The sequence below is a fragment of the Petaurus breviceps genome, unplaced genomic scaffold (genome assembly GCF_028583685.1).
Source record: "Petaurus breviceps papuanus isolate PSGF00001 unplaced genomic scaffold, PetGlider_PUasm1.0 178, whole genome shotgun sequence".
NCBI classification, from domain to species: domain Eukaryota; kingdom Metazoa; phylum Chordata; class Mammalia; order Diprotodontia; family Petauridae; genus Petaurus; species Petaurus breviceps.
Window position 1 is genome coordinate 21,799,815 of NW_027185777.1, and position 25,030 is coordinate 21,824,844.

At 39.6% G+C, this 25,030-nt stretch overlaps 1 long non-coding RNA gene across 1 annotated transcript; it reads left to right on the forward strand.

Moving 5' to 3' along the window:
- Positions 1 to 786: 786 nt before the first annotated feature.
- LOC138159980 (uncharacterized) lies at positions 787 to 3,144 on the forward strand. The gene is made up of 2 exons (XR_011168030.1): positions 787 to 2,045; positions 2,880 to 3,144. It is a non-coding gene; the product is annotated as an uncharacterized lncRNA (long non-coding RNA).
- Positions 3,145 to 25,030: the final 21,886 nt, after the last annotated feature.

Here is a 25,030-nt window from a genome sequence, read left to right on the forward strand (position 1 = left end):
AAGACCTGGGTTTGAACCCCATCTCTGACACTCATTCACTTGCTATGTAACTTTGGGTAAGGCATCCAACCTTTCTGAGTCTTAGTTTCTTTGTGGGTGAAATCAGGATTGGTTTATCTACTTTCCAGGGTGGTTCTAAGACTCACATGAGCTAACATTTGTAAAACGCTTTGAAACTTTTAATGTGCCATCTAAATGCCAGCTATTGGTGTCCCAAAGACTTTTCCAGAGGGTCAATCTGGAAATGCTGGGAAAAACTCCTAATGAATCATAATCTCTCCAGAAAAGCAAGAAGAATGCATTAAAAATACCTCTCCCCCCCGCCCTTTGGGTACAGTTCAGATGCTCATGATTTGAATTCATTGTACACATAATTTTAATGTCTAAAGATGGATTTGTTATTTCACTTTGTCCCCAAGACAGGAAACTCCCATCTCTAATAGCAAACAGAAAGAACAGAGGAGAGCTCTCAGAAATGTTTTCCAATGTTTCTTTCTAGGATCAGCATCCATTCACAAGCCCCAAATCTGCTAGAGAAGTAACATCCAAATCCTCTGTCTAATATTGCTGGAATTCTTTCTCTGAATAGCAAAGGGAAAAGTTAATTAGCTTAGGAGTGAGTGCCTTTCAGTTGGAGAATTGAACCTGCCAAGAGTTGTAAAGGGCTATTGAGAATTTCATTCTTTCCCGCTAAGGCCTGTTGAGGTCCTGGTGTCCTTGTTCCCTGCACCTCATCAAAGAGAGGGGAACAGTAGCTGCTATTCAGATCATTTCTTGTTTCCAAAGCACAGCCCTTGGCTGGTTTCAATCTGCCCTGCCCTGAAGAACAAACAAAAAACCTAAACAACTGGTTCCAGGCTTTGAATTGTCTGCGCATGGAAAGTCATTGTCTTTCAACTGGAAAAGAATCAAGTACATCAAAATCTAATTCAGAATTGGCAGGATTTTGAATTGGGGCTGGGCTTCCATTGACTTTTTGACTCCATCTGTAAGGGAAGATTAAGCCCAAAATTTGAGACTGTGAACATGATTTCAGAATCATGGTACAATGGAAAGAGGGGTTATATCTGAAGCCAGAAGACCCAGATTCAAATTCTGATTCTATTTAATAATAGAATGCTCTTCTAGGTTCAAGTTTCCTTAAAAATGGTTGAAGTAGATAGATAATCTCCAAGGTCCCATCATCTCTCAAAAATGGAAAATGCAGAATTACTTAAGTGGTTAAACAATATGCTAATTACTTTGTAAGTAATATTCATTAAAGCCTGTCTGAGGGCAAGCCATCATAGCACCATGTGGGATGGGAAGTCAAAGAAGGGAGTGATTAAGGTGGGCTCTAGCGCTCAAGAAAGATTTGGCATGGAGGAGATTGGATTAGAATTAGGTCAACAAACATGGGAGGGATTTGTCTAAATGGAGGCAAAGAGGGTTAGGACTGGAGAGTGCCTGTAAATAAGCCAGCTCCCATGTCCATCCATGCTTCTGGCACCCAGCACTCCTCAGGGAGGTTAGGCATTCCTCACTTTGTAGTCTGGGGATCTCCAGCTGCGGTCAGTTTCACATTCTGCAGGTGCAGCCCTCGGGTTCCCAGCAGGGTGCTGGGAGGTCACGGCTAGGAGGAAAGAGTCTGAACCATTGTGCTTAAGGGGCTGAAAGGCCCAGTCAGGCCAGTCAGAGGAGAAAGGGGAAATTCCTGCCAGGTTCTCCCTTTCATTGAAAGCTGAGCAGAAACTGCACCTTTAATTCTGGGAGGCCTGCAGCTGCAATGAGGGGGGGGAAATCTCCATCAAAAAAAGGCCTTGTGAAATACAACCTAGAGTCACTTGCCTCAAATAGTCCTGTTTAATCATGCTGAATGCCTTCTGGGCATTGAGTGAAATTGCAACAGCTGGTGTCTCCATAGCCGAGCAGCCTGTGTTCCATCACCAAGCTCTCCAGCCCTCAGCCTAGTTCTCTACTCTTGTCTGAATTTGCCTGGTTTCTTCCTAGTCAGCTGCTCCAAAGGCTTCCAGCTGAATCACGAACAATGAATGGGAGCACAAGAGGTGAGTTTTCATGAGAGAGCATTCTTCGGTCTGCCTTCTCTTAAGACTGTGGCTAAGAAACAAGAGAGGAAGCTTTCCCTTTCAGAGTGTCTTAATATTTCTTCCGTTAGCACATTCTTCTCACTCAATAGAAGTCCATTCACAGTTCGCTCCCCATGTATGTACACTGAGAGATTGTTGATACCCTATCCTGAGTATGTGACAGTGATGAACTTAACCAGGAATTCTTCACTTTTTTTTTGTATCACGGACCCCCTTAGGCATTCAACTGAAGCCTAGAAATCCCTTCCTAGAATATTTTTTCAATAATTGAAGAAAGTGCTCAATTTCACTTAGAGGTTAGTGAAAATATATATACTATATAGTGAAATATATATTACATACAGTAAAATAAAATATATATGAAACATTATATACGGTGAAATAAAATATATATGGTGAAATATATATTACATATGGTGAAATGAAATATATAGTGAAATAGATATTGCATATAGTGAAATAATATATATGGTGAAATATATTACACATAGTGAAAAAATATATAGTGAAATAGATATTATATATAGTGAAATAAAATATATATTACATATGGTGAAATAAAATATAGTTAAACATCATATATAAATACATAATATGAATGTATGTGTGTTATATACGTGTGTGTATGTGTATGTATGTTTTCCCATCCAAGATCATAGACTCTCTGAAATCTACTCATGAACCTATGGATCTCAGATTAAGAACCCCTAAATTATACTGTCATAGAATTATAGATTTAGAGTTGTAAAGAGCCTTAGAAACAATCTAATTAACCCTCATCCTCTTTTACAGATGAGGGCACTGAGGTGAAGTCAAGATTCAAACTCAAAATTTCTGAATCCAAACCTAGTGTTCTTATTGACTGACTGACTGACTGGTGAATCAGATTATCCATGTTTGAGGAAGCTCATTACCAAGTTGGTCCAGTAAATACTGTAACTACAGCAGTACTTAAAATTTTCCATCTGCATGGGGTGAAGTACTGGGGAGGAAGGAGTTTCTACATTGGAAAGCCATTGATCTTTGAGGTAGTAAAGTATTGTAAAAAAAAACAAAACTGTGTGACCTTTACCTGCCTTCTCCAGGGAGATATTCCTTGGAAATTTCACACGCATGTACACACACACACACACACACACACACACACACACACACCCCTGCAATGCTTTTGTCAGGGGCCATTCTTGCCTTCTGGTAGAGATGTCCTTCCTTCGACATGCTTTGAAAAACCTCCATTTTTCTCAGGCTTAGACCCAAGACTAGGTTTGTATCTCCTATTTACAAGGGGCCAGGGTCTCTGAATAATTAAAGTCAAGGGTCGTCCAGGGGGTGATAATGAGGCACAAGATGGGTGTGAGGAGGCCTGCAATACCTTGCCAACCAAGAAACATGCAAGAGGAAACTATAAGCACACCATGAAGGATGATCTATGATGGGAAATGTTGATGGGTCAGGCATTTGCCTGCTCTGACTACCTCATTCACCTCTGTGGCTCCCTAGTACCTCCAGGAAAAATATGTTAGCTCCTCTTTTTGGCATTCAAAACCCATCAGCCTCCAAGCTACCTTTCCAGGACAATCACACCTTATTCTTTCTAATGCACTCTACATTCTGGCCAAAGTGGTCTACTTCCCATTGCCCAGACATTACATTCTTTCCCTTGTCTCCATGCCTTTGGATAGGCTGTGCCCTGTTCCTAGAATGCTCTCCTGCCTCACCTTCAACTCTTCAACTTTCCAAGAATGGGGGCTATAGGGTTATGCAAAAGCAAGGAGGAGGGAGAAGGAATATCACGAACAGAAGAGACCATTTGTTGGAATTGATGCTTGGGTGGCGTCACCATGACAAGCTTCAAGTCAAGTTACTGCTCCTACAAGGAGCCTTTCCTGATTTCCTTGGTTATTAGGAGTTGTGCCTCATCCCCCAAGAAAATGACCTTATGTCAATTTTGTATGTATTTTGTATTTATCTGTGCATGTGTTATACTTCCCTTTTCCCTCCCTTCCCCACTCCCCAGTAAGTTGCTTGAAGGCAGATATTCTTTCACTTTTGTCTCTGTATCTACTAAATAAATCCATGTTGAATGGAATGGACTGAAATTGAATCCATATATTATCAATAAAATTTGAGAAAGGACTCTAACACGTTGGATGAACCCTCTATGGAAGATTTGTGAGAGGGAATGGAAAAGAGTCACATAAGATGAGAGGATATGGGGAGAGTATGTTATCCAATGTCGAGGGAGTAATCACATAAATTACAGATCTATTAAAATATCAAAAAAATTGGAAGGAGATCATTTTTCTCTTGTGAACTTTCCCCTAGAAATAGTTCATATAGAAACACTGGCATATCCGCTCCATCTATTGTTGTCTTTCTGCCACCATTGATAAATCTCTTTGGATTTGTTCTCTTACCAAGCTTTCTACAAACTCTTTCTTTTCCCACAGCTCTTCACTGTTGTGAGGTGATAATACTTATGGTCTTTTACCGTCCTCCTTTGTAACATTTTGAAAATGATGCATTCTAAATAAGAAAATCTTTCACAACCATCTGCTTGGCAAGTAGAACAAACATTGGTTAACTAAAGAAGTTCCTGAGCTCTTTTGGCTGCTTTATTGTAGTGATTGCTTTATGTTAGTTAAATATCTGCAGAAAATGATGATTACCAGAATCAATGTCTTTCATCTTCTCCATTTCCCATTTTTAACATCATTAGCTTGTTTGAATAGGTCAGACTAGAGATGTGATAATTGTGTAATGTGTTTATCTCACTTTTATCCTTTCTTCTAATATGTCATTCTGCTCATTTTACCTTTGCTAAAAAGACACAACTGAAATAAAAATGACTCCCATTTGTAATCAGTCATTTCTTATCAATCATGATTTGCTCTATTTCATTTTTCTATGATAATTGTTCAGTGCTTGCTCTGTGATCTTCCAGCTCTCATCTTGAACAAAAAAAATGTTTATGATATCCACATGGAAGCTGTTTGAGCATTTGACAAGCCATTGACCTCTATCATTTCTTTATCTTAAACCATTTTTCCTAACACACTTTTTGTCCTCCTGGTATCCACCTGCATAGTGAAGTTATGGAATATCAACATCTATGTTCACTTGTCGAGCATCTCACAGAATTTCTTTACCATTTCATCTTCTGTAACAGATGTTGATAATGTAAATCATACTTATTAGTCTTTATGTACTCTCATCATGAACATTGCAAGGAAAGATGAACAAGTAGCCTTTGAAATGATGATCTCATTGCTTTTGGATACAGGATAAAAACGACTGAACCAATTTCTTTCTTGGCTTTTCTAAAAGCCTGTAAGCCCTCCCATAATTTAACTGCACCTTCCTTTTGTCTTTTGTTTTCATTTAAAGCATGCATATCAATAGGGATATGACTCATTCATATAACTTAATATAAAAAGAAATTGAGTACTAGGAAAATTGAGTGACTTGTCCAAAGTCACAGAGCTAATAAGTGTCAGAGGTGGAGTGTAACAGAGGATCTCTGACTTTAATTCCTCCAGTATTATGTCTATCTCAGGTCAATAGTTAATGGTTCTAGGTAGTCTAAAAATTGTGTGGTCCTTAACACCCTTAGACCACCTTTCTGCTATTCATAACAGTTGCTGATGTCCTCTTTTCACTAAAAAATTTCTCTGTGAATAAAAAATTTGCATACATTATGTATTGACTTACATTTTCCTTAAATAAAACATAAGCTTTTTAAGGACAGGCACTATTTCATATTTCTCTTTGTATCCCTAGCACTTGGCATAGTGCCTGGCACATAATAGGCACTTGATAAATGTTTGTTGAATGAATGAACCAATGAATGAAGGAATGAGTGAATAAATGAATGGCAAGTGGGCAGCACAAGTGCTTTCCTTAACTATACAGTTTTGAAAGGTCTAGCCCATCAAAGAGATTAATGACATGCACAAAAAAAGTAAGGAACCCCTAACCAAGAAGAAGGCCCTTCATCACATTGGATGTATGATATCCTCTTTTGTAGACCAATGGCAGAACATAAACAATCTTTTCACAGAGGGAGAAAGCATTGGGTGGAGGAGAACGGGAAGAGTTGCGATATGCCCTAATGGAGGGAGTTAATCTATTAATGAGATTATGGACCCATTAAATATTGTAATATTACATAGCTCTGAGAACTCATGAAGAGATCAGGGTGGGGGAGGGGGGGCAGAGCCAAAATGTGGCGTAGAAGCAGGAAAACTCCGTGTACTCCTCCCACGGCCACCTCAAATACCTATAAACATGACTCTAAACAAACTTTGGGGCTACAGAACCCACAAAGTGACAGAGAGAAACAAATCTCCCACTGAAGGCAGCCCAGCAGGTGGACAGAAAGGGTCCATTGCAGTGTGCTGGGCGCAGAGATCTCCCCTGAGGGTGTCAACCTTAACATTTTTGCAATATTACATTTCATCAGACTGCTCAAATAAGTCATCTTGTTTAAATGAGCAAATATGTCAGGGAAATCAATTACATGGCTTTTTTTTTTAAAGTGAAATTTGGAAATACATTTGGTCAATTTAGGTAGGGACCCAAAATGTCCATTGTATAGTAAATGCTCTCCATCCATAACAAAAATGACATTTCATTTGGAGGCTGACCATCTCTCAATCTCTCCCTCTCCCTGTCTGTCTGTCTGTCTGTCTCTCTCTCTGTCTGTCTCTCTATCTCTCAATCATGCTCTTTACTCAGTGGGAATCTTTAATCTAGTGAGGGGGAAAAAAGACAACTTTGATTTTAAGAATTCAGATGTTTCCCTTACATCTCTGGCAAAAAACCCTTTATCTGCTTTTATCTGATTCCGGGTTAGTTTCAGCAATGAGAATGCTTGAGATCTTAATTCACTGATTCTGCCAGTCTTTATTAAATGTCTCTTGTGGGCCCAGTCCTACACAGCATTGGAAGAATAAAATTTGGCATTCAGAGACATCTGGCACTTTGAAACTTTTTCTCCCAATTAGTTTGACTGAGGATGGAGCCAAAGGCTCTCAGTTACATTATTTGCATCTTTATCTTTGATTTATTCACTCTTGAGTACCTCTGGGAAGTTTCAGTTTTGATGGCAAAGTGTACTTACAGCACATATTGAGTACCCAGCACATAATAGGACCTCAATATTTGATGATGGTTATAATAAATATAATCATATGTATATTAATACATATCACTTAAAAATTTCAGACACCTTTATATACACTATTAATTTGAATCTCCAAATAACCCTGTAAGGCAGGTACTATAACTTGACTTCCCTATCTACACAGCTTATGTCACAGGTGGGATTTGACTAGGACTCATTGGCCTCCAGTCCAGCACCCTACCAACCATGCCACTCGACATCAATGGGTCTGAATCAGCCGAATATGATCTCTGTACTATTTAATGTCAGAAATGCATAGTAGAATGTGCAAGTAGTATAAACAGCTAAATATAATGATCATAATAATGATGCCTGTAACATACTTATGTAGCCATTGAAGCTTTACAAAGCACTTGCCCTATATCAAACTCAGGACATAGATTGTGTATCATTCTCTTTGTCTTCTGTTTTTTTGTTGTTGTTTTGCTTTTTTGGAGGGAGAAGGTAGGGCAATTGGGGTTAAGTGACTTGTCCAAGGTCACATGGCTAGTTTTTTGTGTTAAGTGTCTGAGACTGGATTTGAACTCAGGTCCTCCTGACTCCAGGGCTGGTGCTCTATTTACTGAGCCATGTAGCCACCCCCCTCTTCATTTTTAACGTGAGAAACTGGCTCAGGGTGGTTCTGACTTGGTCAGGGTCACACAGCCATCCAAGTTTGGCCTTGAACCTTGGCCTCCTCTCTCTATGACCTTTGCTGTTATCACAGGATAATAGCGCTTGTTTAAAACAAAACAAAACTTTGTTTGTGGAATATTTTAATCATCTGAATTTAGTCCATCACCACACTATCAAGATTGGGAAGTTTCCTTCTTTGGTGGTTTCTTAAACACTCCATTGTTCTATTATCGTGTTTAAAAACATGCCCTGCATGAGTAAGACATCATCTGGCTCTAATTTAGCAAATGTCTTTTTCTTCCTTATCTGCATCGCCTATTCTATGGAGCAAGCAGAGCTTTGGAGAGCCTGGGCCTGATGTGCGTGCATTTTGGCCATGGTGAGCCCTGAGTGACCTAACATGGAGTGTTGGGTTCCTGCTGATGGAGTCTTATATTTTATTTTTGTTTTTACAGTACTGGATTTCACAGGATGGTTCTGTCTTAACCTCTTGCAATATCACTGAGGGCTTTTCCCAGTCTGCTTTTTACTGGTAAGTCTAAGAAGTCATAGGAAGCAGTTAGGTGGCATAATGGATAGAGCCTGGAGTCAGGAAGACCTGAGTTCAAATCTGTCCTCAGACACTTACTAGCTGTCTGATTCTGGATTAGTCACTCAACCCTATTTGCCTCAGTTTTCTTATCTGTAAAATGAGGAGAAGGAAATGGCAAATTACTCTAGTGTCTTTGCCAAGAGAACCCCAAATGGGGTCATGAAGAGTCAGATATGATTGAAAATGACTGAACTACTAAGGCATAGGAAAGAGGCCTGGAAAACCAAAATCTGTTTCTGAAGAAAAAAAAAGAAAAGCCCAGGAAACACTTGGTTCAGGAGCCACATCCTCCATGGTGCTTTATACACTTCATTTAGATGATTAATGTATTTAACATACAGTTCTACTTAAAGTGGGTGCCCTTGACCCCATCTCCTCAAAGGTCTGCTTGGTTATGGGTGGCCTGTATTATCCCCCAAGTCTATCAGGACAAGCTCTGGGTAAGTCACTCTATCCTGGAAAATCCAAGCCAATCTCTGGCTGGACCCAGATCAAAGGGTGAAACTTAGCACTGAGTCTTCAAAGTGCAGGAATGGTAAGCCAAAGGGAAAGTCGATGATGGCATTGATGTTATAAACTATTCACACTACTTAGAATGTCCTTCAGTGCCCTCTATGTCACTGAGGGATCTGGATTTCTGAAAAGAGACAGAGGCAGAGTGATACAGAGAGAGACAGCAGAAAAGGTAGGTAGAAAGATGGAGAGAGAGAGTGAGCATCTGTTAAATTCCAAGCACTGCTAAGAGCTGAAGGTACTGATACAATGGCGGAAGACAATATACAAAGGGATTCCGGAAGGAGGGAGAGGGTACCCATATGGGGCCATGGGGAGGAGATTACTTCCCCAGAGGCCTAGTTCCTGGCAAGAGAAGGCAAAAGGCTTCCCTTTAAGAGCCATGAGAGTCAGGTGTGGAGTCCAAGCTTCCCGCTGGCTATTAGAAACTCCTGCCAGTGGAGCTCAGCAACCAATCTGAAGTTTGAGAGCATAAATTCTTAACCTTTCTGGTGTCATGGGCCCCTTTGGTGGTCTGGTGAAACCTCTGGATCCCTTCTCAAGCTTTAAATGCACAAAATAAAGTACTTAGGATTACAAAGGAGACCAATTATATTCATATACAATTATCAAAATATTTAAAAATAAGCCAAATTCATATACCCCCAGAATGAGAACCACAGTTTTGAGCACAACCCAACAACCTGAAATTGTAAGTACTTTGTCTCTGGTTACACTGCTCATATGTGGCAGAAACTGGAGTTAAAACTAGGTCTTCCTGCTCCAAAGGCCATCCCTGTTACCTACTACTGTACATCACACTGCCTCTCAAGATGGACCATACAGGGTATCTCAAAAGTCTTAGAGGAGTTTTCTGTTAATTAAATCTCATAATTGCACTAAGACTTTTGGAACATACCTTTTTTCTGCCCTTTTATTTCTTTCAATAGAGATTTGATTATTTTCCTAAGTAAGGAAACTGTTTTTACTAGTTTGAAATCCTTAAGTTAAAACTACTTTCCTATCCTTAGTAATTTGATTTTAAAACTAACTTCTTTTGTTCAGTGAAAATTTAAAGCCCCCAAATGGCTATAACATCAGGTTTTTTGGTCTTTAGTAAATCCATTAGGTAATTCTTTATGAGTTGGAGCTTCTAAGCCTGTGGAGTGAATCCTTTCTGGATTCTTCTTATGCCACATTTCTGGCTAAAATTGGTGATCTCACTGTATCTGCAGCTAAGCAATAGTGTGTTAATCCTACACAATCCATATGCTAGAAATTCTTTCATAAAATAAAGGTCCTGGAACATTTTGAGACTCTTAGCTCTTGTCTACTCCTTAGGAAACCTGGGAAAACATATGCATGGTACACTGCCCTTCCTCCTTCCTTCCCCCCACTCTATAAACTAAATCTAACTTCCCACTTGCTAGTATGTGGTTCATGCTCTCACAAAACCAAGGTTTTTTTTGTTTGTTTTGTTTTGTATGCTTTTTGGAGCAGGGAAGGTAGGACAATTGGGGTTAAGTGACTTGCCCAAGGTCACACAGCTAGTTTTTGTGTTGAGACTGGATTTGAGCTCAGGTCTTCCTGACTCCAGGGCCAGTGCTCTATTCACTACACCACCTAGCCGCCCCCACAAAACCAAGTTTTAATAATAGCTAATATTTATAAAGTACTTTCAATGTGCTGGGTACTAAGCTAAGTCCTTTACAAATATCACCTCATTTGATCCTCACTATAACCCTGAGAGGTAGATACTGTTATCCCCATTTTACAAATAAGGAAACTGAATCAAACCCAAGTTAACTGACTTACCCAGCTATACCGTGTTTCCCTAATAATAAGACCTATCCCGAAAATAAGCCCTCCCCTTACTGTGTAAGATTCCTCTAAAATAAGCCCTCCCCCGAAAATAAGCCCTATTGAGATTGCTACTTTAGTGAAGGTGATCCCCTGCGCTACACGCTACATTACGGTACCCTCTGTATGCACCGTTCCCCCCCCCTCGTGAAACGCATGCCGCGCTCCGAGCTGCATCCAATCAGAGCTGCAGCAGTGAGCGCGTCATCCTGTTCTTCCCCAGTGATTTGCTTATTGAATAAAGGTACATTTTTTTGTTCACATTTACCTGTTTATTAAAATTGCTGTCAATGTTCATTAAAATAAGCCCTCCCCTGAAAATAAGCCCTCTGGTGTTTTTCTGTCCAAAAAAATTAATAAGACAGTGTCTTATTATCGGGGAAACATGGTAGTAAGTCAAACAGCTACCAAGTAACTGAGTCTGAATTTGAACTCAGAACTTCTTAATTTCAGGCCCTGGCCTCTTTCCACTGCTTCATCTAGCTGGTGTTATTGTTTCCTCTTTGTATCTCCATTGCATAGTGCAGCACCTGTCACATATAGGGATTAATAGATGCTTAAGAGTAAATTTCCTGCTTCCCCTTGCTCTTAAAATTACTTTGTACATACACACACACACACACACACACCTCTCCCTCTTAAAGTTACTTTGTATAAACTTTGCTTTTGTTTATCAACATTGTATCCCTTAGGAAGAATGTAAGCACCTTGAGGGCAAGGGCTCCCCCCCCCCCACCAAGAACTTTATGTTACACCTAGTAGATGCTTAATAAAGATTTGTTGGGTTGAATTGAACTCAGTAGAAAAAATGGGCAGTCCCTAATGATCTTTAAAATAATTAAAGTCTGTGTTCTAGTTTGCAAGCACCAAATATAGATAGGAGGAAGTCCTTCCTCTTGACCGAGAAGAGTGCCAGTCTGCGCTATGAGCATGAGCGGAAGGCTTCCTTTGCTGGGCTGAGCCAAGTATAACTTTCAGAAAGAGTTCAATTTTTTTTTTCATAAACTAGAGAAAACACTTTGAACTTCCATGTACTTTTAAATTTAACAGCCTGCTGTATAGCCTGAGGGAGTTTGAAATGGAGATCAGCATGTTCACTGAATAAAGCTTCCTAAATGGAAATGGAAAGTTAGAATCACTCCTCCAGGATTATCTGACCATAAGATCAAAGTGAGAAGGGACTGTTAGAGAACATCTAGTCCAACCTCTTCATTTTACAGATGAAGGAACTGAGGCCCAAAAGGGTGCCCAATATCATATAACTAGTTAGTGGCAGAGTAGTCAAGGAAACCCAGATCTTCTGCCTTTCTTTGCTTTTCTCTTATACCACAGATGCCTTAGATATACAATTGCACAACTCTACCTGAAAACACAGGGCAAAGATACAATAAAATATGTTGGAGATGTGGTTGGAATGTGCATCCAAACAGTGAGACCAACTGTTTTCCCCAAAGAGAATGATGCCTTCTAGGGACTGTATTGTTCCAGGGACCATGCCTCTGCCCAACCCCTGAGATGAGGTATACCTTTTCATTCTCCTTATATAACCTCATAGACCACATTTGTATTTGCAAATTCCATACCTGTTTTGGGGAGGGGAGAAGAGGCAGTAGGGGAGACCTAGTTCCGTTTTTCACACAAGTAATTTTCTAATTCTTATGCTTTAAGTGTCAATGTGATTTTTAATCTGGGTTTAAATACCCCTGACTTAAGTGTTCAACCACTGAGTCGATAAAACTCCCATAAGGACCAATCTTAAAGCATGATTTCAGGGGCTTATGGAAAGCTTCTTTGCCTTCTGATTAGCTCTCCTAGATCTTTGGGATGACTAAATACTTCTTATTACATAGTTTAAAAAATAGGGTTTAAAATGCAAAGTCCCCTAAGAGAAACATTAACTTAAATCTACCTTGGGGTAAAAAAAAAAATTGCTGATATCAAATAATTTTTTCTAAGAAGATGTTTTAATGGAGGGAGAAAGGTAGAGAAAATGAAAACAATAGGTATCTAAAAGGGCAGAGATAATGGGTAAAGGTGAATGAAGGAAGCTTCAGAGACTACAGGGATTATAAACACAGAGAAAAGGCCTAATTCAGTTTTCTCTTGGTCTTTATTCTTCAGTGAGAAAGAGATATAACTAGGGTGGGGCAACTGGTCCTTTGATCCAGGATAGAAAATTTAAAGAGTGCTGACAGCACTTTCCTGGGTGTACTTTTTCCCCCAGAGAAGCATATCCTTTATGGTGGCAGCCATTAGCAACCTCATTTACTAACTCCCACCTACTCAGGTCTGCTCCAATCCCCAGCAGTGGGTTCTCTCCTAAAGTGACTGCATTTTCAATAAGGCAAAAATGTCAGGCATTCCAGAGTATGTTTCTTTCCCCCCAAGGTGATACCTGGTACACGGACACACACACACACACACACACACACACAGATGAAAAATATTACTATTTGCTCCTACAGGAAAGTATAATATCCCCTCTTTTAAAAAGTACATATACTTTTCCAGGACGTTAACACCTGAGTGAGAGAAGTTTAATGTAATATTCTAGTTAGGACCAGGTTTTAAAAATAAATATTTTTTAAGTGCTTTGAAAATGCTCCAGAAATTGGTGCCCCAAATCACTGAAATTGAATTTCTCAGCTTCCTCTTGGGACTTCCTTCATGGGTGTCTCATGGAATACCCCACACCTGGCTTTTCAAGACCTTTTTCAAATTAAGTCAGACTTTCCCCAGACTTGAGGTCCTTAATTTCCCTTCAACAGAGGTATAGCCTCAAGGTAATCAAACTGGGGTGGTGGGGGGAGGGGAATGTTAACTATAAAAATGGGATAGATCTCTTTATACACATATACAGTCATCAACTTGATGGAGGCCCTCATCACTTCATTCCTAGACTGTAGTTATCCCTTCTACCTTGGTGAGGTTAGAGCATGACAGCCCAGTCAGTGATCATCAAATTTTGGGGCCCTCCCTTCACACCAGAGAAGAAGTCTGAATCTCTTCTTTTTCTTTTATGGTGTATTTACAATACCTTATTGTAAAATCTGGGTTATTATTCAATACTATACATATATTTTATGCATTTCTGAGTTTCTAAACTTTTCCGTATCATCTGCCATCCTTTCACATGTAAATTGTAATTGTAAGCTTCTGTAAAACTCCCCTAAAATTCCCATTTAATTTCATGCATTGACTTGTTATATATCAAAAACAAAATGGGGTGATGGGGAAGGGATGGCTGTATTTGCAATTGCCTGCTGGGTTGCTTCTCTGCCTCATCTCTCTCCCCTCCAGTCTTTCCAATTCTCCTACAGGTCCGGACATAATCCTCTTGATGTCATTGGTCTTCTAGAATGAACAACAGCATTCAGCTATCAAAGGCATTTTCCTACAGCTCAGGTCGGCCCATGTCACTCCTCTCTACTCAATAAACTGGTTTCTCCCTATTAGCTCCAGATGTTGAACACAACGCTACCTTCCATTCCCTTAATTGATCTGTAAGCAGGCATTTTAGCACAACCTCACCTTCCATTCCCTTAATTGATCTGTAAGCAGGCACTTTAGCATAACTCCACCTTTCCCTCCCGATAATTGATCTGTAAACAGGAATTTCAGCACAAACTCCACCCTTCCCTCTCCTAATTGATCCATGGGTGGGGGTTTCAGCCTAAGGTAAAATCCCTGCTCCATTCTTCCCCATCCCCTGCCTCCCCCTTACCGGGTATTCCCCATCTCCACCCATTCTGGGTTACTGGTACCTCAGCCTAGGAAAAACTTCGAGGGAGAGGGAGAATTCAAATATACACTGACCAATCACTGATTGTAGTTTCAGCTTACATAACCTAACTATTGTAATCTCTTTAAAAACTGCCATGTTGTTCATGCCAATTCACAGTCTGATTTGGGTATGTGACCCCGGCAGTCCCTCGGTAATAAATCCACTTCCAATTTTAATCTCGGGGATCTTCTGTCTCGATCCTTTATGCCCTATATTGGATCAAAGATAAAATACTTTATCTGACTTTTATAACCCTTCTCACTCCTTCCTACCTCCCTAGTCTTCTTATACTTTACTTCTATTTGCATGTTATATCACCTATACACTGGGCTCCTTGCTGTTTCCTGAATATGACACTCTTACTTCCCATCATCCTGTGTGCCTTTTCACTGGCTGTCCCTATGCCTGGAAGAGTCTCCCTCCCTCCCTCCTTCCTTCCAGTACTTGGCTTTCTTTAAGATTTATCTCAAATCTATCTGCCATGGGGGGGGGGGGGAAGGGAAAAAAGGAGGGGGGGAATAATTTGAAACTCAAGGGATTGTGGAACTGAATGTTATAAAATAAAAGTAAATAAATTTAAATTTAAAAAAGGAAAGAAAAAGAATTTTAAAAGGCAGGAAAAATATTGAGCAAAATGAATAGAATGGAAAAGTCTGCCCATCTGCAATGTTCTGCAAACTAGTCCCTCATTGTGGAAATATGTCTAATATGATTGTACATGTATAGCTGATACCATATTGCTTGCTGTCTTGGGAAGGGAGGAGGGAAGGAGAAAAATATTTGGAATTCAAGATCTTAAAAAAGTGAATGTTGAAACTATCTTCACATGTAATTGAAAAAAAATAAAATGCTATTAAGTAGGGGAAAAAAAGATTTAGCTCAAATCCTCCCCATTGCAAGAGGCCTTTCCCAGGCTTCCTTGCAGCCAGGACCTTCCAACTGGGATTATTTCCCTTTCACAACACTTACACATTGTTGTTTGAGTGTCATCTCCCCTCTGAATGTGAACTCCTTGAGGGCAGGGACTTCATTTTTGCCTTTGGCTCCCCAGTGTTTAGCATAGAGCCTGGCACCCAGCAAGTACTTAACAAAATCTTATTGACTCTCATATACCACCCCAGGGCAACGTCATTATTGGCTAAGGCAATGTAGCTTTGCCAGCTGGAGATTTGTGTGACCCAGTTCTCAGAGGGTTGGTGCTAATAACAAATTATCTGAACAGGAGGCCTGGGCTGGCTCACCTCTACTCTTTGCCCAGAGATGAACAGTAACCCTAGCTCTCCAGCTTCTTGGCTTGGTTTCTGTTACTGTGGGAAGAACATGGCCAATGGACAGGGGCAACGAACAGCCCCTGGGTGGTGAGGAAGAGACACAAGGGCTATGGAACCTACAGTCTGGTGGGGGAGGATTCCTTAGGATACAAGTTGGATGGACCTCTGTCATGACAAGATCCAAACTGTCCTATAGTATCTAGGGAAAATGAAATTTTACCTTGAAAGTCAATTCTAGGAGGCACAGAACTGCATAGCAGAGGGGAAAGGGTTCTAGTTTAGAGTCAATGTGGTTGTTCAGTCATTTTCAATTGTGTCTGACTCTTCATGACCCCACTACATGTTTTCTTGGACACTGGAGTGGTTTGCCATTTCCTTCTCCAACTCATTTTACAGATGAGGAAACTGAGGCAAACAGGATTAAGTGACTTGTCCAGGGTCACACAGCTAGCAATTTGAACTCAGGTCTTCCTGACTCCAAGCTTGGTCCTCTATCCACTGTACCATCTAGCTGCCCCATGGAGTCAATGACCTGGGTTCAAGCCCACCTCAGCCACCCACTAACCATATGATCCTGGGTAAGGGACTTTCCCTCTCTGGGTTTTAATTCTTTGTCAGTAAATGAGTAATTTGGTATTAATGGGCTCTAAGGTCCCTTTTCCCTCTAAATTTTTGATACTAGGAGCCTATAAACCTAATAAAATTGAATCAGAACAACATATACATTGACTACAGTTAATGTATTTTTACGATGATCCCAACAAAATGGTTTTAAGTGCATAGAAGAAAATCATGGGAAGGGCACAAAATAGACAACGAGACATTAGTATTATCATTTCATTAAAGTTTGTAATACTCCAGTGGTCGATGATCTCCTAGACAGAAGTACTTATTCCATGAGCGCTAATTACAACCCATCCATGTCCATTCAATGTGTGTGACTCTAAATCATGTTCTCTGTCAGTCCGTAAATAATCACCTAAGTATCACAGTAGATGAAGCACTGGTCCTAGAGTCAGGGAGACCTGAGTTCAAATTTGACCTCAGACACTTACAAGCATTGTGACCCTGGGCAAGTCACTTAACTTGTCTGCCTCGGTTTCTTTATTTGTAAAATGTATATTGTAAAATAATAACAGCACCTACCTCCCAGGGTTGTGAAGTCCAAATGAGATGATGTCTGTATAGAAAAGTTCTATATAAATATTATTAGTGTAGTTTCACCTTTGTCAAAGTAGAAATAGTTTGAGGTTTATAATTTTATCTGCCGTCTCATTTTATCCCTCATTTGTTTGACTTTTTTTCAATTGATGGTTATTGAATTTGTAATAAAAAAGGAGAATATCTTTTCTTTTAAAGGAAGAAAACTCAGCTTGAAGGGCCAAAGTGGTAGGCTTCTCTTCAAGCTATAATTGTTTTCACTCATCCTGGCCTCTGCCTAGTGAGAGCTCATAACTTCTACCAGCAGCTGTCTTTTATTCCCCAAAGGGAAGAAGGTTGAAACATTTCCCACCCTTATTTGGTGAGGTATTAGGCTTGTCAGGGCTGTCTTTTGCCAGATGACTCTTTGTCTTCACCAGCCCTCTGAAAGGGATGTCCAGATAGCCCCCATGCTCGTTGCTTTTGAACTCAGGAGAATCTCCGATTGTAACAGTTAATGGTCAAAATACTTGGTCAAATACTCAGAGTTAGGCTCTGTAAATATCAGCAGAAGGAAATGCTTGGTTTGGAATAGACAATTTGATTTAACCAGTCCTCATTTAAAGTCCTCTTCATCAGAAGACTCCTTGCAGTGTGAAAATGATTCTAGCTTCTCAGAGGCTATCCCAGCACTACACAAGCTCTAGCAAATCCAACCAAAAGAAAAAGGGTTAAAGCAGGGGTTCTTAACCTTCGGTAGGTTCTAAATCTCCCTTAGGTGGTTTGGCAAAACCTATAGATTGATCCTTTCTCAGAATAGTTTTTGAATGTATAAAATAACATAGGATCACCCAGGAAACAACTTATCTTGAAATATAGTTATTGGGGCAGCTAGGTGGTGTAGTGAATAGAGTACTGGCCCTGGAATCAGGAGGACCTGAGTTCAAATGTGACCTCAGATACTTAACACTCACTAGCTATGTGATCTTGGGCAAGTCACTCATCCCCAATTGCCCTGCCTTTCCTCCTCCAAAAAGCAAAAGGAAGGAAGGAAGGAAGGAAGGAAGGAAGGAAGGAAGGAAGGAAGAAAGAAAGAAAGAAAGAAAGAAAGAAAGAAAGAAAGAAAGAAAGGGAGGGAGGAAGGGAGGGGAGGAAGGAAGTTACCAATTAAAAAAAAAACAAGTTTGAGGACTCCTGGTTAAAACCCCTGTTTAAAGGATGGGGAAGCCAATATGAACTGTCCCAGTTATGTGGGAAAAGGTGAGTCAGTTAGACATGGGTTATTTTAGCCATAGTAACTCACAAAAATCATTTACCTAGATCAGTGTTTCTCAAAATGTAGGAATCCCCACTCTTTCAGGGGGTCTATGAGATTAAAATGGTTTTAATAATAGCACCAACACCTAATATGGTAAATATCAATAAAAACCTTAATGTGTAAAGTACTTTGTACCTATAAATATGAATGGTTGTCATCATTACAGGCACTTCCAAAAAGAAAGGACCATTATATGAGTCCTTTTTCCTAAATGAAAGAATTCTTTCCCACTGTAGATAATTATTGCCTAAATTATCTATTTTGTAAATTGAGATATGTCTATAGTAGATCAGGTTTACTTAAAATGGGTCTTTCAGAAGGAAAAATTGAAACTGATCATTGTGTAATCATACTGACCAGGTTTGACCAGGAAAAGAATGAGAAAATGTTCCTCCTTTCATTCTTTGGAAGGTAGGGGATAATGGAGATGAAATATTAAATATACTGTCAGACACAATTGATAGCATGATTGATTTGATGGAGCTAATTTTTCTTTTGCCGTTATTGCAAGGGATGCCTGACCAGGTAGAGGAGAAGCCATATATTTAGAAATAAAAGTGATTAAAAATACAAAAGATAGCAATAAGAATAAGTTTTATAAAAAGAGGTTATTTTCTTGCAGTTGTACTAACATTGAATTTCATGTTTAAGGAGAAATTAGATTTTGGAACCAAGAATCAGCTTTGTTTGTCCTAAGATAATAGATGGAACCTTAGGTATGATCTATTCTACACCCTTCATTTTATGCTAATGAATTTAAGATCCAGAGAAGAAAAATTATTTCTCCAAGGTCACACATTAATAAGTGACTGAAAACATTGAACTCAAATGACCAGACTCCAAATTCAGTGTTCCCTCCACAAGGCTAATTTAAAAATGTAACCAGAATAAAAGCTAACCTCCCCCCACCCCTAACACACACACACACACAAACACAATTTTAGTAACTGAAATACAGGCCAAAATCAAACAAAAGAGAATTGATCAACATCAAACCATTTTAAAGCAAATTTTAAGTAATTTATTTGTTAATTTTGCCTTTCCTTCTATCTTCACTTCTTAGTTTTTTTGTCTTTGTTTTAATGTTTTTCAGCCATGTCCAACTCTTTATGATCTGACTTGAAGTTTTCTTGGCAAAGATGCTGGAGTGGCTTGCCATTTCCCTTCTCCAGCTCATTTTGCAGGTGAGCAAATTGAGGCAAACAGGGATAAGTGACTTGCCCAGGGTCACACAGCTAGTAAGTATCTGAGGCTAGTTTGAACTCATGAAGATGAGTCTTCCTGATGTTCTAAGAACTGTGCCACCTCACTTTCCTCCCACTGCTAAACAGTCACTTAATAAATACTCGTTGACTGACTGGAAGCCAACTGGCAATCAGCTTAACTTTGGCAATTTCTCAGTGAATGTCCACTTAAGGAATTAAACTCAATTATTTAGAAAGGTCACTCAAAAATATTCCTTTTTTGATTATTCAACTCAACAAGCACTTATGTGTCTGTCAGGCACCATGTGAGTTACTGGGGCCACAGAGACAATTAGAAAAGCAGCTCTGTTCTCAAGGTTTCGATGGTTGAGAAGTCACTATTTAGAGCCCACTGAGCTACACTCCCGGGCCCCTTCTTTTCTCACTTTCTACCTCTGATCCTGGGAAGTTATCAAACATCCCTGGCCAAGAGAAGTTCTCTTCTGAACCTGGGAACATAGTCTTCATGTTGCTTTCAGTTGGATAAGACTTTTAAAGAAATACTTGCACTCCCTGTAAGAAGTCAGGGTGACTAATCCCACGCCCTTCCTAGCTAAGCACATCAAAAAAGCCAGGGGAAACATTTGAAACAAAGAAAAAGAGCAGAAACAACAACCCAGGCAAGATCAGCTTTAAAAACAATGCCCCAACCAAATAAATAAAATAACAATAGACCAAGTGACAATGAATGAATATTACAACATCTTCCCCTGAAAGCTAGAGAAAACATTGGCTTGGATAGAAACTCTGACATTACCAAGCAAGTATAAATGAAGGAACACAAGCTACTTTAAATGGAAAAAATGGGGAATTCATGACTGGAAAAAAATAGGCTGTAATCTTTGTTCCTGATGCTTCCCATGTGCATATTAAAGGTTTGCTACAATAGAACAAAATATGGGAAGTTTGATGGAGAGGACTATATGGTGGTAATGGAATCAAAGAATCTGTGTTTGGATCCTAGCTCTGCCACTTATTACCTTGAATAAGTCATTTACTCTCCTTAGTTCTCAATTTCCTCATCTGTAAAATAGAAGGGTTGGGCATGATTTCTAAGGTTCCATATAGCTCTCATTCTGTGCACCTGAAAAAAAAAAAAAAGATCCACAATGTTAAAAGAAACATCAGTCCAGAAAACCCATTTCAGGAATATTCTGTTCTAAACCTAGAGGTAGAAAAAAATGACTCAGCTAGAATAAAGTTCAATGACAGCCTACTGCCATTAAAAGGCAGATCAAAGAAATGAAAGATGGCAATGGAAAAATTATAATTGGGAAAAGTATTCAAGATAGTTTGTCTTAACTGAAGGATCACCTCTACTTGGAAACTGAGAAACCACCAAGTTTTTTCAAGAGCATAGAAAGAAAAAGCCCCTATGTTTTTAAACTCATCATTTTTTTTTAAATTTCCAAGAAAAGGACAGGATTTTACCAACAGCCTGGAAAAATCAAAAGAGACAGCATTTAAATATGGAGGGAAGTACAAGAAATTGACTTTCAGAATCTGAGGAAGAGGAGGCCTTGGGGGGATTATGTATGCATATAACCAAGGCTGTAACTAAGACAGAACAAGTGGGACTTGGATAAGTTTAGAGGACTCCCAATTGGTTCCACAGGCTTTGGATGAATAGTTGGGGTCCTCTTGGTGATATGAAAGGAGAAAATCATGACCAATACTCCATGATCTGCTCTTCCAGAGGGGGATGTCAGAGCTAGGAATGTTCTCTTGCCTCAGGGTATCTGAACTGCAACATTGGGCAACCCTCACTAAAGCTAGGACAATAAGAGTTCAATAGGGATGGAAATGTTGGTAGGTGGTATCCCAGTCTTTAACCTTGCCACTGGAAATGTGCTGGGAGGCTGGACTCAGGGTTGGGGTATGTTGGCAGGAAATGGGAAGGTTTGGAGTTGACAAACCTACGAGAGGTGGGTACTACCTGGATTAGAGGATCAGAGGAAGATGGCAGGTGAACAGGGACCAGAAGACTTGCAGTTTGGCAGTGACTGTCCCAGTGGGAAGGGTTGGGACAGGAGAAGACAGAATTAGGAGTAGTTGCCAAAGCCTTTTTCTCGAGCAACTGGTTCTCACCATGGCCTCACTAGGACCTAGCAAGCAAGAATAATTATTCAAAATAGGAAACCATCATCCTATCTGTGTCTTTCCTTTCATAGCCAAATTCCTAGAAAAACTTGTCTACCACAGTTTCCTATAGAATCTTATTTTTTCTGTTTTGCATACATGGGAATGTTCATGTATGTGTTTACTAAGTTCAGAATTTAAAAAAAAAAAAAAGGAAAAGGAAAAAGTTATTTATATTCCTTCCCTCTATCTCCAGTCATGTTCATTTTTACTACTTCCTTGCAAATACCTCCTCCCTCTATATCTTAAATATCAACACCTGTTTGTCATTTTTTGCTGTCATTTCCAGGGTAAAATCATTCTCTTTGTCAGAGAAAACAAAAGAAAAATGAAAAGCCAACCTTCTGCTCCCTCTCTATTGTCAACAATCACTATCCCAACTCATCTTTGATTGCCCACTTATTTTCTCCCAATATTACTTATGTATCTAGCAAACAGGCAAAAATGTATTAAGTTTTTACTGTGTACCAGGGACTATGGTAAGTGCTGGAGGTACCAAGAAAAAGCAAAAATAGTACCTGGCCTCAAGAAGCTTATTTTATTTGATCCGGACCAAAAATTCTGTCAGATAGGTAACAAACCCATTTCACAGATGAGGAAACTGCCTCAGAGAAGCTGCCTTGGAGAGGTTATATAACGGGAGTGATAGGTTATATGCTTTCAACTAAAGTTTACATCTTTTATATTGAAGTATTTCTTTTATGGTGGAGGAAAGAAATAGCTATCCTATACCTGAACACCTCTGTCTGCTGAGCATCCTTTTTAGTAAGAGGAACCTAGACATTTTTCTCCACTGGGGGCATAATGAGCAAGAGTGGGAGGTGAGAGGTAGCTAGGTGGCACAGTGAATAGAGAACTGGCCCTGGAATCAGGAGGACCTGAGTTCAAATCCAATCTCAGACACTTAACACTTACTAGCCAAGTGACCTTGGGCAAGTCACTTAACTCCAATTGTCTTAACTTTCCCCCTCCAAAAAAAAAGTGGGAGGTGAACTTGTTTCCTTCCATTAAATTCTAGGTTCTTCAAGCTTTTCTCAAAGCCAGGAAAACCTGGGTTCTAGCCTGAGACATTTGTGAAACCCCAAACAAGATTTTCTTAGTGGAAAGGGTCACTCCCCTTGCCCCCAGTCAGATCATAGATCTTTATAGTTCAATGACTGAACCATAGTCACATAACTAGTAAATATCAAATGTAGAATTTAAATGGAGATTTCTCTGACTCCAGAACCAACTTTCTCTCTATGACACTAGGCTACCTCACTCAGAGATGAATTAGAGAAACATGATGACTCTTTTCAATTATTTTTAAGGTTTATCATATAGAAGAGAAAAAAAAAACATATTCTTTTTGGCCCCAGAGGGCAGACTTGGGATCAGTAGATAGATGTTTAAGTGAGGTAAATATAAGGAAATATAAAGGAAAAACAGTTGTAACTGTCAGAACTGACTAATAGTGAAATGATCTGCCTTGGGAGGTAATAGAATCCACATTCCTTAAGGTCTTTAAACATAAAAAAAAAACCCAGAATAATAATCTACTTAGCTATTATTGTAACAACTAATAGCACTTTGAGGTTTGCAGATCACTTTACAAACATTAAATCATCTGATCATTGGAAGACTACTTTTTAGGGTGTAGTCAAGGGGATTCACATTTCAGGGTTGGACTATGTGACTTCTGACATCCTTTCCAGTTCCAGGATTCTATATTCATCTCCTTTGACCCAGGAAGGGAAATGTACCCCAAGGGAAAAACTTTAAAGGCAAGGGGGAAAAATAATTTGTACAAAGTTCCTCAGAGCAGCCCGTGACATGATAACTGTTTTCAATTATCTTTAAGGTTTTTCATGTGGAAGAGAAAAGACTTCTCCTTGGCCCCAGAGAGTGAACTTAGGAGATGTGAATGGTTGTTTTAGTGAGGCAGATGTAAGGAAACAAGGAAAAAGATTGTAATCATTAGAGCCAGTTAGTAAAGAACTAGAAAAATGTTTAATAGCCTAACTCACATTTCTATAGCTTACTGAGGTTCTCAACAGTGTTTTTCACAAAATAAGCTTTTGAATTGGGTTGTCTCCATTTTAAAGAAGAGAAAAGTGAGGCAGAGAAAAGGTTAAGTGACTTGCCATGGGTAACATAGGTAGTAAGTGTCTGAGGCCAGATTTGAACTGGAGTCTGCCTAACTCCAGGTCCAACACTACCCACTAGGCCACCTAGTTGTATAATCCTTGACTACTTTTCATTATATATACTAGATACCATATAAAACAGAAAATAACCAAATTCCATTTCATTAAACCTATTCTAGAATTCAAATTTTGGGTGATTTATACATACTTCTCCCGTTCCCTCCCCCCATACTTTTCCCATGCTAAGATTTTTCCTATAACGAGGAAGCAAAAATTATGTACCTTCCAAAATATGGTGGGGAGAGAGGGTAGGGCAAAGCATATCCTGTTTCCCTCCTTTTTTGTAGAAAGAGTGAGGGGGGGCGGGGGCGGGGTAGGGGAGAACTACAGGTGTGGAATATTGCATACACTTTGAGACTCTTGGCTTTGCTTAACATATTTTGTTACAAGAGAGCTCTCAAGGGATAAGTGTAACCCAGGAATGTTTGTACTGTTAAAGGAAAACACATCAATAAAATGTTTTAAAAAGTGCTTTGTAAACCCTTTTTTAAAAAGGCACACACAAGACAGAATAAAAATGTAGGAAAGGGTCTAGTTTTTCCCAGTGTTCTTTTCAAAGGAATTATTTGGGCCTCGATAACAGGCAGGGGGCACAGAACTCCTTCAACATTTGGTGCTCCCATTGGATCAGATTACAGTTAACCCAAAGAATATTTCTATGGTAACAACAAACATCCTTAAGACAAAAGGGAATTCCCTGCCAAGTACAGTAGAAGAAAACTAAAGTGAGAGTGAAAACAAAATGTCAGAGAGAGCCTCGGTGTGCCTCTGAAACCCACAGAAGATTATCCCTCCTATCAGTGGAGAGAAGCATGTTAAATGAAAACACCACCGAGCCTAAGAAGAGAAATTAATCTCCCCGGGAATTAAAGGTCTTTTAACTTGCTTGGATTGTTCTGAACTCTGGCCGATTGATTCCATGTTGCTTCTGCTTTTCTTAGAGAAAGCAGCTTTTACCAAACTCATCCCCCTCAGAACAGTGAGTGAGTGGTTCCTGTGGGGAGGAACTCAGGCTCATCTTGGGTTCTTCTCACTTGCTGGCAACTTCCTTCCTTATTTACCCCCTGGGAGTTCATAGGACATCTCCACATCTAGGCCAGGAAAGCTTTGTACCATC